Here is a 14,081-nt window from a genome sequence, read left to right on the forward strand (position 1 = left end):
TGTCTACTCCCTGATTTGATTTGATTTTTGCAGAGGGTAAGGACATTGTGTTAACAGAGACACACAGGTGAGAGACGATTGTGGAGCTTCCTTCATCCATGATTTGAGCAAGTTAAACTATGGAGGAAAGAAAGAAACACAAGAGAAAATGTTAATTTTGACGGCTTACACTCAAATGATGAAATACAATTATTTTGGTGTTATTTGCTTTGTCTCGATTATTTCCTCTAGAAAATTAACTCTCTTACAGAACAATCAACTCATATACATAAGGGACATGTGTGTTAAAGGATGAGGGGGAGGGGGGGTGTTGTATTCCCCAGAATGTTCGTTCTCTCCAACTCACTAAGCAGGAATAATGAGTTCTTGTTAATCCCAGGAAGGGGAAACCAATACCTTCTCCTAGTTCCCACGTCTCACCACCACGTTCAGCATGATTTGTCAATTACCACAGTACTAAGTGCCTTACTTTACCAACTCCCTCCTCCTCCACTACTCATAATGGCATTGTAATTTACTCATTCATTTTGAGGGTTAGTGTCGTTATTTGATGAGCTGTTTCATTAACTGAGAGAAAAATACAGTCTGCTTGATTAGTCAATTATTACCCGCCCCATTTAAATCCCAGACCCCTCCCTCTACGCATTTTATGCTTCTCTAGTGTTTTAATTTCACTAGTAACACTGTTAATGATAAATGCCATGTTATGTTTCAAATCAGAAGTCCAAAAAGCATGAAGATCATAAGCATACTTCAGATGATAAGAATACTCCAAATCCTATTAAAAAGTTGGGCTCTTAAGGCTTAGTAACATTGGGAGTTTGAAGTGACTCAAATCATTTCGGGTTTAAATTCAGTTATTTTTCCTGCAGTCTAAGCAGCCATATAGCACATGGAATCAGATATTTCAAGTCACGTTTCAAACCACCTTTGTGGGCAGTTCGAAATCAGGTACAAATCTGACTTGTGTCTGAAGGGTCAAATCTGATTTATTTGCCCTCAACTGGTTTTTAGACTGTTATTTGACATATCTTGTTGCTTTACAAGCTCCTCTGTTCACAGTTCTGACAAGGACATGTGGTAGCTAACTGGCTTGTTAATTGTTTACAAAAAAAGTTAAACAGCTACCTAGCTAGCTAGTTGACTGCTGTGGCTAGCTATCTTATCCTTTCTAGGCTTTAAAGTGTTCTTACGCTATCCTTTTAAACGTTCAAATCAACTGGGAAATGTCCATGGCAGGTATTATTGTCACCTTAACTTGCTATATAACTTCTGAGTGATAGGAAGCAGGTGCACCACACCAATCAGCCTACACCACTGCGCACACACCCGTCATTACCTTGACAACTAGCATAGCCATGTTAGCAAATGACTGCTGTCTGAACAAACACAAATTGGAGAAAAAGAAAACTCAACTGATTTGAGCATGAAGGCCTCAGATACCACAGAGATACGTATTGATTCTCCTAGAAGGAACAAAACGTGGGGTTGTATTAAATATATATATCCACCATGTTTTGTATCACCTGCAGTTTGAAATCAAAGGACCAATTTGCATATTGATGCTATTTCCCCAGATGTAGAAACAGACAGTCAAATCCATTATTCTCTTCCTCTTATAAAAGAAACAAATCAAAAGAGTTTATGATTGCATGGTGAACATACGTTAATTATCTTTGGGCTTTTTGGTGATTGGTCAAATCCTCTGAGTGAAGAGTCAAGTAAGGATTATATTTTGGGAAGGAAGTGGAGGGAACTCAATCCACTTAAGTTAACTGGTGCTACCCAAAAAAATGTGATCATCCTTAAAAATGAAAGGCTTAACACTCGCTCGGCATTAATAAAGAATCTCACCACCTCCCCGTGTCCATCTCCTGACAGTGGCGTGTGCTCTCTGTCCTGTCATTAGCTAGTTCCACTCAGCTCTGTCCTGCCTTTGGCTAGTTCCACTCTGCTCTGTCCTGTCATTGGTCAGTTCATCCCACCTCTGTGTGTTTACCTGGGCTGCGTTCAGTATGAAAGAAACGGTGTGCAATGTTCAATTAAACGGAAAATATGCCCTTCTGAACGACCAGTTGAAAAAACGGGGAGTGGTTGGGTTGTGGGTTGGCGAACGCTGTCAGCGTGGCCGTTGCCCTTTAAATATGTCACTCATTGCTTCAAGCCACACTGCGCCATACCCACCAAACAGAGCAAATGTACCTCAAAGTCTGTTCGATTGAGTCGCTCAGTACAAACCGTCATGCAACGTAGCAAATGTTTAATCGAACTGAACGCACCCTGTTGTTCATTCTCATAATCATCACCCTCAGATGCCATTATAGCATTTTGGGGCTATTTAGTAAGGTAGAGAGTGGGGCCAGGAGAGGGAACTCGCTCAGCTCCTTCCAACCCCTGCTCTTGGGTAATAGCATACAGGCGCTTGGTGAGTATGTGTGTCAGATGCTTCTTCGAGAAAATACATGTTTGGTATAACGACTTGTGCTATGGACACAATGGAAAATCATTGGTCTCAGTGATACTGAGCATGGTTTGACATCATCAACAATGCAAATCAAATCAAAGTTTATTTGTCACGTGCGCCGAATACAACAGGTGTAGACCTTATAGTGAAATGCTTACTTACAGGCTCTAACCAATGGTGTGAAAAGAAAAAAGGTCTGTGTGTGTGTGTATGTAAGTAAAGAAATAAAACAACTGTCACATTCTGACCTTAGTTGGGTGGGTTGTCTATGTTAGTTTGTCTTTGATTTTCTATTTCTGTGTTTGGCCTGGTATTGTTCTCAATCAGAGGCAGCTGTCAATCGTTGTCCCTGATTGAGTACCATATTTAGGTAGCTTGTTTTCCATTATGTTTTGTGGGTGGTTATGTTCTGTTTAGTGTTGTGCTGCAGCTTACAGGACTGTCCGTTGGTTGTTTATTGTTTTGTTTTCAGTCTTCATTAAAATATTTAAAATATGAACACTTACCACCCTGCACCTTGGTCCTCCTCTCCTTCCCCAGACGACAAGCGTTACAACAACAGTAACAAGACATTTGAAAAAAAGAGTAGCAAGAGTATATATAGAGACACCTGTTAGTCAGGCTTATTGAGGTAGTATGTACATGTAGGTATCATTAAAGTGACTATGCATATATGATGAACAGAGAGTAGCAGAAGCGTAAAAAAGAGGGGTTGGCGGGTGGTGGGACACAATGCAGATCGCCCGGTCCACTGGTTGGTCGGGCCAATTGAGGTAGTATTCACATTAATGTATAGGTAAAGTGACTATGCATATAAGATAAACAGAGTAGCAGCAGCGTAAAAGAGGGGCTGGGGGGGCGAAACACTATGCAAATAGTCCGGTTAATCATTTGGTTACCTGTTCAGGAGTCTGTTCAGTTAACCTACAAGCCTAGAATCAATAGTTATGGTAGCCTCAGTGGAGAAAACCTCCAGCTGTGGTATGTTATTACATAAGGTTACGCGCGTGTTATTTTTTTGCCCAAAAGGACAAAGATAACGTGGGGCTAATATACAATCAAAGGGTGACCTAAGGTAGTTAATGGTATAATAGAACAAATATGACGTGCCGCTGATTTAATTCTATATTTTCCGGAGGCAAATAGGCATGCTATTCATAGGTTAAACTAATAAGGGAAAAGTCATGCCAGTAACCCGCATGGAAGACAACAACAAAAGGAAAAGAAGAAACAACTCATCCTTAAATCATTGTGTTACTGTAGAGTTCACAGACTGCATGTAATGTTCAAATAAGCGTTCATGTTCCTAAGACAGAAAACTAAACAGACAAATGTCGCCACTCCTTAGATGTTGAAATAATTTGGCTTCTGCTTCACCTGTCATTCTTTTGTATGTAATTACCATAAAGGGACTTCTAGTGGTCTTCAACCTAGTTACAGAGCGAAGAAGAAGACTCCAAAAACATCCGTGTTGACATGGTAAGAGTTGCCCAAGGCAACACAAGCTGCCACTGTGTGCATTTCATTACCCACAGCCAAACCAATTGCTAATGCACTGCTACTGGATGTGTGGTACTGGGATGTTATGTTGTTTTCAGTTCGGAGTCAGAGTGTGTTTCTGTCTCTGTGTGATGGGTAGGTTCATTTACCTACAGGCCTTTTCCAGACACGGGTGAAACAAAAACCCAATATTTAGTTGACCATGTAAATGGATTGTTTTTTGGAATGTTTCATCTCCACCTCTGAATATCATGACCTTCTTATCTAGGTGGAACACGGCAAATTTATTGGAGAGGAAAAAACCACTTGCAGCGGTTATCTCAGTTTGGATTGTAATAAAGACAATTCCTGACGATCAGCCCACATAACTGTGCTGTTGATTGGCTTGGCACAGAAAATGGATGACTACCCCATTCACAGACGCTAACTGCTTTAGCGCCTATTGATGATAGTATTTTCTGACCGGTGGAGTTTTGCTAAGAGCCCGAAGCTATTAACTTTAACACGCGTCGCTTGCGGAAAAATAAGGAACGTGTCTTTCATACAAAAGAGAAATGCTTTTCCGAAAACAAAAGTGAAATTACCACACACCTGTGTAGAGTTAGGTTTCTCACACAGCCATATTTCCATGTTACAGAGCTTGTTTATGGAAAACAGACGGAAGACCGAGTGGACTACCTGTGCTAATTAGCTATCTGTGTCTCTGAACGCCTGTGTGTAAATAAACGGAAGACGGACGACACAAACGTGTTGTCAATGAAGAATACTGTCGGCTGCAACGGTGTAGACACCGGTTAAAGCGGTCTACTTTGCACTACTGAATTTATTTTGATACGATATGAAAGTAGAGGGATTTGTGTTTCTAGAACTGTACCGCAATTTAGAATCGAATACCGTTCAGTTGGAGTATTTGACTGTTTTGGCTTCCAGAGCCAATTTGCCTCTAAACAGAACATGTGAGGTCCTTGGACTATAAGTCCATTATTGAGCTAATGGGTGACTAATATTGTGATAGATTTCCTTCCATCACAATATTTCCTCCCCAAGCCACTGTAGAGTATTGAAACTTAAGCTAGCGGTTAGCGGTTAGCTGTTAGCTGCTGTATCTCTTCACTCATACATAGAGCATCAATATTGCCCTCTGCAGTCTTCAAACACCAGAGGGAAGGTTCCTCTTCAATAGCAGCTGTCAGCTGCTCCAAACCACTGATTCAGACACAGTTCTAAACAGCTGATTAGCTGCTACTGTAATTGTTTCTTAACCAAGTGTGGTTAGATGATGGCTGTCATGGATGGGAAGGACCAATTATGTCGCCATTCTCCCTGATTGTTGGCAACATTGCAGCAGTAACGCTTTAAAGCTGTGCTATTATGATTATTGCGGAACAATTATGTTTATTTCAGGCCTCAAGGACGAGTGATTGTTTCTCCGATCGTGGTGATTGTAGAACAGGTTTCCCATGTGGTATTGTAAGAGGAGGTGTGTACAAGGAGACATTGTTTTTGAAGTCACATAAGAGAAAAGCAGTAGTGAGGTGGTAGGATTTTTCACATTATTACAATGCGGTATTGAAGCCCAGAGAGGTGCACACTCAAGCTGTGTTTGAAAAAGACGCAAAGGCTGAAGAGAAAAATAATGAACAACAGCAGAGGTCATCTCCAAATATTTGTTGGTTCTTTGTTGTGCCAGCGGGAGAGTGTGTACCTACTTCTTTGTCATGACGTTTGCTGTGGTATTGAATTCTTTCATAGAATGTCTCTGATGTTGAATGGATTCTGCCTGTTTAAAGGTTACATCAGCTATCTACAGTTGCTTCTATTCAACAGGAAATGTCAAGGAGGAATTATTCTGTACAAATACCTGGCAAAAATGGTTTAAACGGTGAACTTATATGACTTGCATGTGTTCACTTATTCAACCCCTGTTAGCGGTGGGGAATTGGAAGATTTACAGTTACTAGCATTAGTAAGGGGAAATTTAATCAGCATGATTATGATTATGAGCAGGAAGTGGCATATGACTGAGGGGGTGATGTTTCCTCTTCTCTTTGGGCTGATGACCCTGTGATTCTTCAAATAAAGCTCTGATTCTACTCTGCTTCTATTGACGAGTCACACAGGGTGAAAGGTCACAGATAAGCTAATAAGGAAGAGCAGACAACTGCAGATCCTCATGGAGCTCATTGAGGAGAGATAGGAGGCTCATTGTTCTCAACTGGCCGGATCTAATTTATCTGGTCTGGTCTGTGTGGGGTGAACGGTGGAGGGTTCGCATCTCTATGGGGGTTGTGCTGAGCAGGACCATAAACAGGATTGAGTTTTGGGCAAACGCATAGCCTATTAGCTATACAAATGTAATGTTATATCCTCTGAAAGTGTGGCAATATGAGAAATGATTCACACTGACAAGTAGCATTAGCGACTATACAAACAGTTGTAATGATGAATTGCATAAAATCATAAAATCTTTACATAAATATCTATTTTCTGAAATGACATAGTGTTCACGTTTGCATTCCTAGGCATTATTACTCAAGCGCCACACAAACAGACATCAATTGAGCACACAGATGATCATGTTATCACATCCGCATGAATTAGTAGAATATTAGTTACGATTGTGTATTAATATCGTTGATATAGTTGTAAAAACGGTGGGTAATGGGTGAACTATAAACTCCGGTGTGCGATCGGGATGAAATCCGATAAAAACAAAAACGGATGATATGTTTAGAACTATACTGTTTGCATGTTGATAGCATTGTAATGTTGGCCTATATAAGATAGGCCTTCGATTTTTAACATCTTCGATTTTGTTAAATTTGACAAGATTAGTAAGTTTGGGTAACCACTAACCTATCTCTGCTTGCTTCCTCTCTCTCTCTGTCCCCTCTGCTTCCTCCTGCATGCATTGCAACCTGCCTAAGCCTCACCACTGAGCACTACATCACTGTCTGCCTCAGTAGCCTACTCTGTGTAAAGTTACGTTTTTATGACAACTTATTGAGAATTTTTTGCTTCTGCTGAGGTAGGCTCTGTTTAACGTTAGCTTCTTACTTCATCCTTCTAGCTGGCTAAGTAATACTAGCCAGAGCCTCTTCAATGTTATTACAATAAAAGTCTCTGCTGGCAGCTAGCTACCTGACAGATTGACCTACACTACATGACCAAAAGTGCTCGTCGAAAATCTCATTCCAAAATCATGGGCGTCAATGTGGAGTCAGTCGCCCCTTTTCTGCTTTCACAGCCTCCACTGGCTCACAGTCGGCGTTCCAATTCATCCCAAAGGTGTTTGATGTGGTTGAGGGCAGGGCTCTGTGTAGGCCAGTCAAGTTCTTCCACACCAATCTCGACAAACCATTTATGTAAGGAACTCTTCTACCCCAAGCCATAAGACTGCTGAACAATTAATCAAATGGCCACCAGACTATTTACAGGGGAGTTGAGTCAGTGTGTTGGCAGCAGCCACTCAATGTTAGTGGTGGCTGTTTAACAGTCTGATGGCCTTGAGATAGAAGCTGTTTTTCAGTCTCTCAGTCCCAGCTTTGATGCACCTGTACTGACCTCGCCTTCTGGATGAACAGGCAGTGGCTCGGGTGGATGTTGTCCTTGATGATCTTTATGGCCTTCCTGTGACATCAGGTGGTGTAGGTGTCCTGGAGGGCAGGTAGTTTGCCCCTGGTGATGCGTTGTGCAGACCTCACTACCCTCTGGAGAGCCTTACGGTTGTGGGCAGAGCAGTTGCCATACCAGGCGGTGATACAGCCCGACAGGATGCTCTCGATTGTGCATCTGTAGAAGTTTGTGAGTGCTTTTGGTGACAAGCCGAATTTCTTCAGCCTCCTGAGGTTGAAGAGGCGCTGCTGCGCCTTCTTCACGATGCTGTCTGTGTGGGTGGACCAATTCCGTTTGTCTGTGATGTGTACGCCGAGGAACTGTATATAGCCTCGTTATTGTTATGTTATTGTGTTACTTTTTATTACTTTTTTACAATGTTTTACTTTAGTTTATTTGGTAAATATTTTCTTAATTAATAACCTCTTGGAGCTACCTATCCCGGAACCGGGAGAATTGTCGTCAACTACACTAATTAGCATAGCGCAACGGTCAAAAAATATTACTAGAAAATATTCATATTTATGAAATCACAAGTGAAATATAGTGAAACACAGCTTAGCCTTTTGTTAATCACCCTGTCATCTCAGATTTTGAAATTATGCTTTACAGCCAAAGCAAGACAAGCGTTTGTGAAAGTTTATCGATAGCCTAGCATAGCATTATGTCCAGCTAGCAGCAGGAAGCTTGGTCACCAGAATCAGAAAAGCAATCAAATTAACCGGTTACCTTTGATGATCTTCGGATGTTTTCACTCACGAGACTCCCAGTTAGTCAACAAATGTTCCTTTTGTTCCATAAAGATTATTTTATACCCAAAATACCTCCGTTTGTTGGTCATGTTATGTTGAGAAATCCACCGGAAATAGCGGTCACGAAATTATATCTATAATATCAACAGAAATATGGCAAACGTTTTTATAATCAATCCTCAAGGTGTTTTTCAAATATCTATTCGATAATATATCAACCGGGACAATTTGCTTTTCAGTAGGAGCAAGAGGAGCAATATCAGTTCTGTTATACTCACAGACAATATTTTGACAGTTTTGGAAACTTGAGAGTGTTTTCTATCCTAAGCTGCCAATTATATGCATATTCTATGATCTGGTCCTGAGAAATAGGCGGTTTACTTTGGGAATGTTATTTTTCCCAAAATAAAAATAGTGCCCCCTAGTTTCAAGAGCTTTTCTTAACTCTCCTTGAACTTCACTGCTGGATAAGGGTTTGTAAGCATTTCACAGTAAGGTCTACCCTTGTTGTATTCGGCGCATGTGACAATAAAATTAGAATATAATTGTATGCTGTAGCGTTACATTTGTACTGGAACTAAGGGGCCTAGCCCGAACCATGAATAACAGCCCCAGACCGATATTCCTCATCCACCAAACTTTACAGTTGGCACTATGCATGCGGGCAGGTAGCGTTCTCCTGGTATCCACCAAACCCCGATTCGTCCGTCAAACTGCCAGATGGTGAAGTGTGATTCATCACTCCAGAGAACACGTTTCCACTGCTCCAGAATCCAATGGCGGCGAGCTTTACACCACTCCAGCCGACGCTTGGCATTGCACATTCTTGTTCTTCCTAGACGTGTCCACTTCACAATAACAGCACTTACAGTTGCCTGGGGCAGCACTTACAGTTGCCTGGGGCAGCACTTACAGTTGCCTGGGGCAGCACTAGCAGGGCAGAAAAGTTATGAACTGACTTGTTGGAAAGGTGACATCCTATGACCGTGCCACGTTGAAAGTCACTGAGCTATTCAGTAAAGCCATTCCACTGCCACTGTTTGTCTGTGGAGATTGAAATGCTGTGTGCTCGATTTTATACACCTGTCAGCAACAGGCATGGCTGAAAAAGCTCAATCCACTCATTTGAAAGGGTGTCCACATATTTAAAAAAAAAAAAAAAAAATGTTTTTATTTAACTAGGCAAGTCAGTTAAGAACATTCTTAATTTACAATTTGTTTGTTTGGGGGGTGTCTGTACACACGGCAGGAGTTGCGGGATGTTTTATTTTCTTCGGCAAACATCCGTGCCTCTTGAGAGAAAAATCTCTGAGGTAAATCCTGGGGACGCAGACGAACATAACGAACAAACTGCTGTTCATGATTCCACAATCGTTCTGAGCTTTGATCAACGCTGGGTGCAATATTTTCTTTATTGTTCACTATGAATACACTGAGTGTACACAACATTAGAGAACACCTTCCTAATATTAAGTTACACCTCCTCACTCCCCCACACACCGCCTCCCACACTTTTGCCCTCAGAACAGCCTCAATTTGTCGAGGCATGACTTTACAGGGTGTCGAAAGTGTTCCACAGGGATGCTGGCCCATGTTGACTCCAATGGTTCCCACAGTTGTGTCAAGTTGACTGGATGTCTTTTGGTGGTGGACCATTTTTGATGCACACGGGAAACTATTGAGCTTGAAAAACCCATCAGCGTTGCAATTCTAGACACATTCATACTGGTGCGCCTGGCACCTGCTACCAAACCCGGTTCAAAAGCACTTAAATCTTTTGTCTTGCCCTTTCACCCTCTGAATGGCACACGTACACAATCCATGTCTCAATTGTCTCAAGGCTTTAAAATCCTTCTTTAACCTGCCTCCACCCCTTCATCTGCACTGATTGAAGTGGCTTTATCAAGTGACATCAATAAGGGATCATAGCTACACCAGTCTATGTCATCCTAATGGTTTTTACACTCTTTCTTCCTGTTTTATAAATGGTTTCATTTCCATGGGTCCGGACCTCGGTGTACTCAGATGTAGTTATGGCCCTGTTGCTGAGGCCAGACCCGACATGTTACCTTGCTCTACTTCCCCCTCGCTTTTCCCCTTGAGGCAGCGTTTGATCTCTGAAAATGTCTGACAAGGACCATTTTAGAGAAGAAACTCCCAGAAAAAAGATGACATCAAAGAACACACATTTGAATCAAATATGAGTTGAGAACAGTTCAAACTCTCACCCATCACTTATTGAAAGGAAAACGTGCTTCATTATTTACTTGATCATTTCCACTCTCTCCTTGTCTGCCTAAGTTCTTGTCCTACAAAATAAATCATCAAAACAAGTAAACTAACATGGCTTGGAAACAGCGTTTCTTGTTCGTCACTATCGCTGTGGTAAACCCTGAAACTGCAGTCTCCGTCGAATCAGAGCTAGTCAAGCATTCACAGATCCCCGTCTCGCTCTCGCTCTCCCTCTCTCCGTACTGCTAATAAAGGATGGATGCTCCCTTCAAACTCGACAATTGTGACAAAATGGGACTTATCCTCCCTCCCATGTTCCACCACTTGGGGATTATTGTAAGAAAACAAGTGAGAGAAGAGGGTTTAGGGGGGAGGGCCTCCTGGGGTAACCTCGTTAGAGGAGGGTGGAAATTGAAAGTGGCGAACCAGCCGATGTTGCTTAAGGGTTACAAATTACAACAACACACTGTCAACCTCCAAGACTGCGCTCTTTGATGCGTATACACACACACACACACACACACACACACACACACACACACACACACACACACACACACACACACACACACACACTCTACAGTATCTGTTCTGGAGTTTTAAACAAGTCACAGGAGGAATGTTATTATGTGTCGTACATACCAGGATATTATGTGTGTTGCGAGTGTGTGTGCCCATGTCTGTATATGGTTGTGTTTTGTTCCTTGTATGTGTTTTTTCTGAGTTATCACTCAGTGTGAGTTCTGGTTATAACTCTGATATCTCACTGACAAAACAGCCAGTCGGAAGGAGAAATTGAGCCAAATTATAACGGTGTGGGGCTGTTAATGTAATGCACCCTGGATAATTGTTGCTGTTGAGTTATGGGCCTGTCTGTTCTGTTTGATACAGATGAGCAGTTTAAATGTTTTCTTTTTCCTGTTTCATTCCAGTTAATCTTGTCAGAGAAGGAAAATCCAGTGAGGCCTACTTCCTTGGCTCTCTCCTATTCTCTCCCCATGGAAAAATCTCAATTGCATACTCCTCGCGTCCTCTCGCCTCGTCTCCTTCTCAAAACCCACTGGAGGAGGAGGTCAGAGGGGAGGGACCTCTGGCTTTCTCATCCAATGGGTTTTGAGAAGGAGACGAGGAGCGGGGACACAAGGAGTATGCAACTGAGATCTTCCCATTGTCTCACTCTGACTCTCCCTGCCTCGCTCCCTGCTAATACTTCCAACTCTTTCAGTTTCAGCTTAAGCCTATGTGAGCCAGTGAATTTCTGTTAGGTAGTGCACATACAGAACATGGTGTATTGGGTTGTGAAATGTACCAGTGTGGATCAGGCTTAATAAGTCTGTGTTAGAGAGAGAGCGTTAAGCTCAGCATGTCTGGTTTGTTTGAACATAGTTTAGAAATGGTCATTTAAGCTACTTTGTCTTGTAATGAAACATCTCCCGGCCTTGTTTTTCTGTGTAACCCTCCCAGCAGCCTGTGATAACAGGACATTCCCATGTCAGAATGGGATTAGGTGATGAGTCAGTCTGTAGGAAAGGGATTCACCATGCTTTCCTGTCCCCTCCTTTCCTTTCCCCTCCCCTCCCTCCCCTCAGAGGGAGCATGTCCATATGAAATGACTCTTCTTTTCCCAGTAATCCTATAGTTTGAGTTGCTAGGCCCCAGATGTGGTGGTGGCGTGGGGAGGGAGAACCAGACAAAGAACCAGGCCCACGTAGGGCCAGGCTGGGGACAGAAGGGCCAAGCTCATTAAATAAGCATTAATATGGCTTCCTGTCACACTCTTTGTACTTTTAATGTGGCCTGGCTCCCAAAGGTATTTGTAATGTGACTGCCGCCTGTTGAATGCCACTCTCTCTTTCTTCCTCTGCTCTTTCTCCCTCTTCTCTCCCCCTCTCCCTCCCTCCCTCTCTCTTTCTCTCTCTCTCTCTCTCTCTCTCCCTCTCCCTCCCTCTCTCTCTCTCTCTCTCTCTTTCTCCTCTTCTCTCCCCCTCTCCCTCCCCCTCTCTCTCTCCCTCTCTCTCTCCCTCCCTCTCCCTCCCTCTCTCTCTCTCTCTCTCTCTCTCTCTCTCTCCCTCCCTCTCTCTCTCTCTCTCTCTCTCTCTCTCTCCCTCTTCTCTCCCCCTCTCCCTCCCTCTCTCTCTCTCTCTCTCTCTCCCTCTTCTCTCCCCCTCTCCCTCCCTCTCTCTCTCACTCTCTCTTTCTCTCTCTCTGCTGTTGAGTCAGGCAGTGTTTTTTCACATGGCTGTTTGTCTGTCTCGTTGTGTTGATTATACCACCTTTTGGTGTCATCTACACTGTAGACACACCTGCATCATCTTCACAAAAGGTGGTATTATAGATTCTACAGGAAGTCTCTCCCCTTTGTCATTCCAATTAACAACACGCCCCGTTGTTACATAGAATGTGTCGTGTACTGAGCGCACCCGTGAATTCACCTTGACAACATGTTGAGAAGATTATCAGTCAGACATCTGTCTTGTTATCAGAAAACGTGGGATCCCATTGGACCTCCAGTGATCCAGGTGTGTCACCACAACGCCCACAATGCATTGTGCCTGTTTCTTGCTGTGTGTAAAAGCTCTGCGTGAGTATCAACAAGCAAGTATTTGTATGTACACAAAAAAACTCAATGGAACATAAAAGCAGCAGACAGTCTGCGTTATTATTCAGTCTACTTCAATCGCAGTCATTCGTAGTCTGTATCACCTTGTTCTGGAGTTGTCTTCTGTTGCAGTTCTCTGTTTCTCGTACCAAGTGAAGAGACATGAGGCTGTGTATTATTCCCTATACATGGTGTCTGGTGGGTGTTTGCTGTTGACTTGACAGTGAGTATTCTCTACCGGTGTGTGTATTTTCTCGCGCCTGGGATGTGACACAGGTCAAGCAGCAATTGTGGTGGGTCACTCCAGCCAGAGAGGCTGCTACTCACCTTTTTTATTGACAAAGAGGCGCCCGATTGGCCCTTGGACAGAAGAGCTGTTACTGTGGCAATCAAGATAGTCCCGGTGAGTGAGCTCTCGCATTGTCCCCCTGCTCTCCGCGAGAAAAAGTTGAGTGACTCAAAACGAAACCCCAAAGCAAGCCCATTATCTCTCTCTCTCTCTCTCTCTCTCTCTCTCTCTCTATTCTTTATTTCATTGTTTTTCTACTTTCAAAGTAATGGGGTCTATAGCTTACGATACATTGCTGTCCCCCCCCCCCCCTCTTTTTTCTTTATCTCTCTCTCAATGGCTGTCATTGAAAGGCGAGTGGCCGATCTGTCAAAGTCAGCGTCCTGATGATGCTGGAGATGTGGCAGACAGAGCAATGCTCTGATGCAAAGGTTTGTTTTACTGACCGCCCCATTACATCTTAATGCATCTGTCATTTTTACCCAGTCTGCTCGGCTGCACGGTGCATAGTGATAGCACGACGCCACAGATGACAGACGACGCCACAGAACTGTGTGGGCTTTAGAGGGCGCTGTTTCCCTCGCTCAGTTGAAATTGATATTAAAGTAACATAATGATATTTTGGGGGGC

General features: G+C 42.9%; 1 long non-coding RNA gene across 1 annotated transcript in view; it reads left to right on the plus strand.

The window, feature by feature from the left end:
• The first annotated feature begins 2,260 nt into the window (after nucleotides 1–2,260).
• LOC115129919 (uncharacterized) overlaps nucleotides 2,261–14,081 on the plus strand; it is a 19,999-nt gene continuing 8,178 nt past the window's right edge. Inside the window, exon 1 of the long non-coding RNA XR_003863697.1 lies at nucleotides 2,261–2,425. This is a non-coding gene — a long non-coding RNA (uncharacterized LOC115129919). The remainder of the gene's footprint in view (nucleotides 2,426–14,081) is intronic.

The sequence above is a fragment of the Oncorhynchus nerka genome, linkage group LG5 (assembly GCF_034236695.1).
Source record: "Oncorhynchus nerka isolate Pitt River linkage group LG5, Oner_Uvic_2.0, whole genome shotgun sequence".
In the NCBI taxonomy this organism is placed as follows: domain Eukaryota; kingdom Metazoa; phylum Chordata; class Actinopteri; order Salmoniformes; family Salmonidae; genus Oncorhynchus; species Oncorhynchus nerka.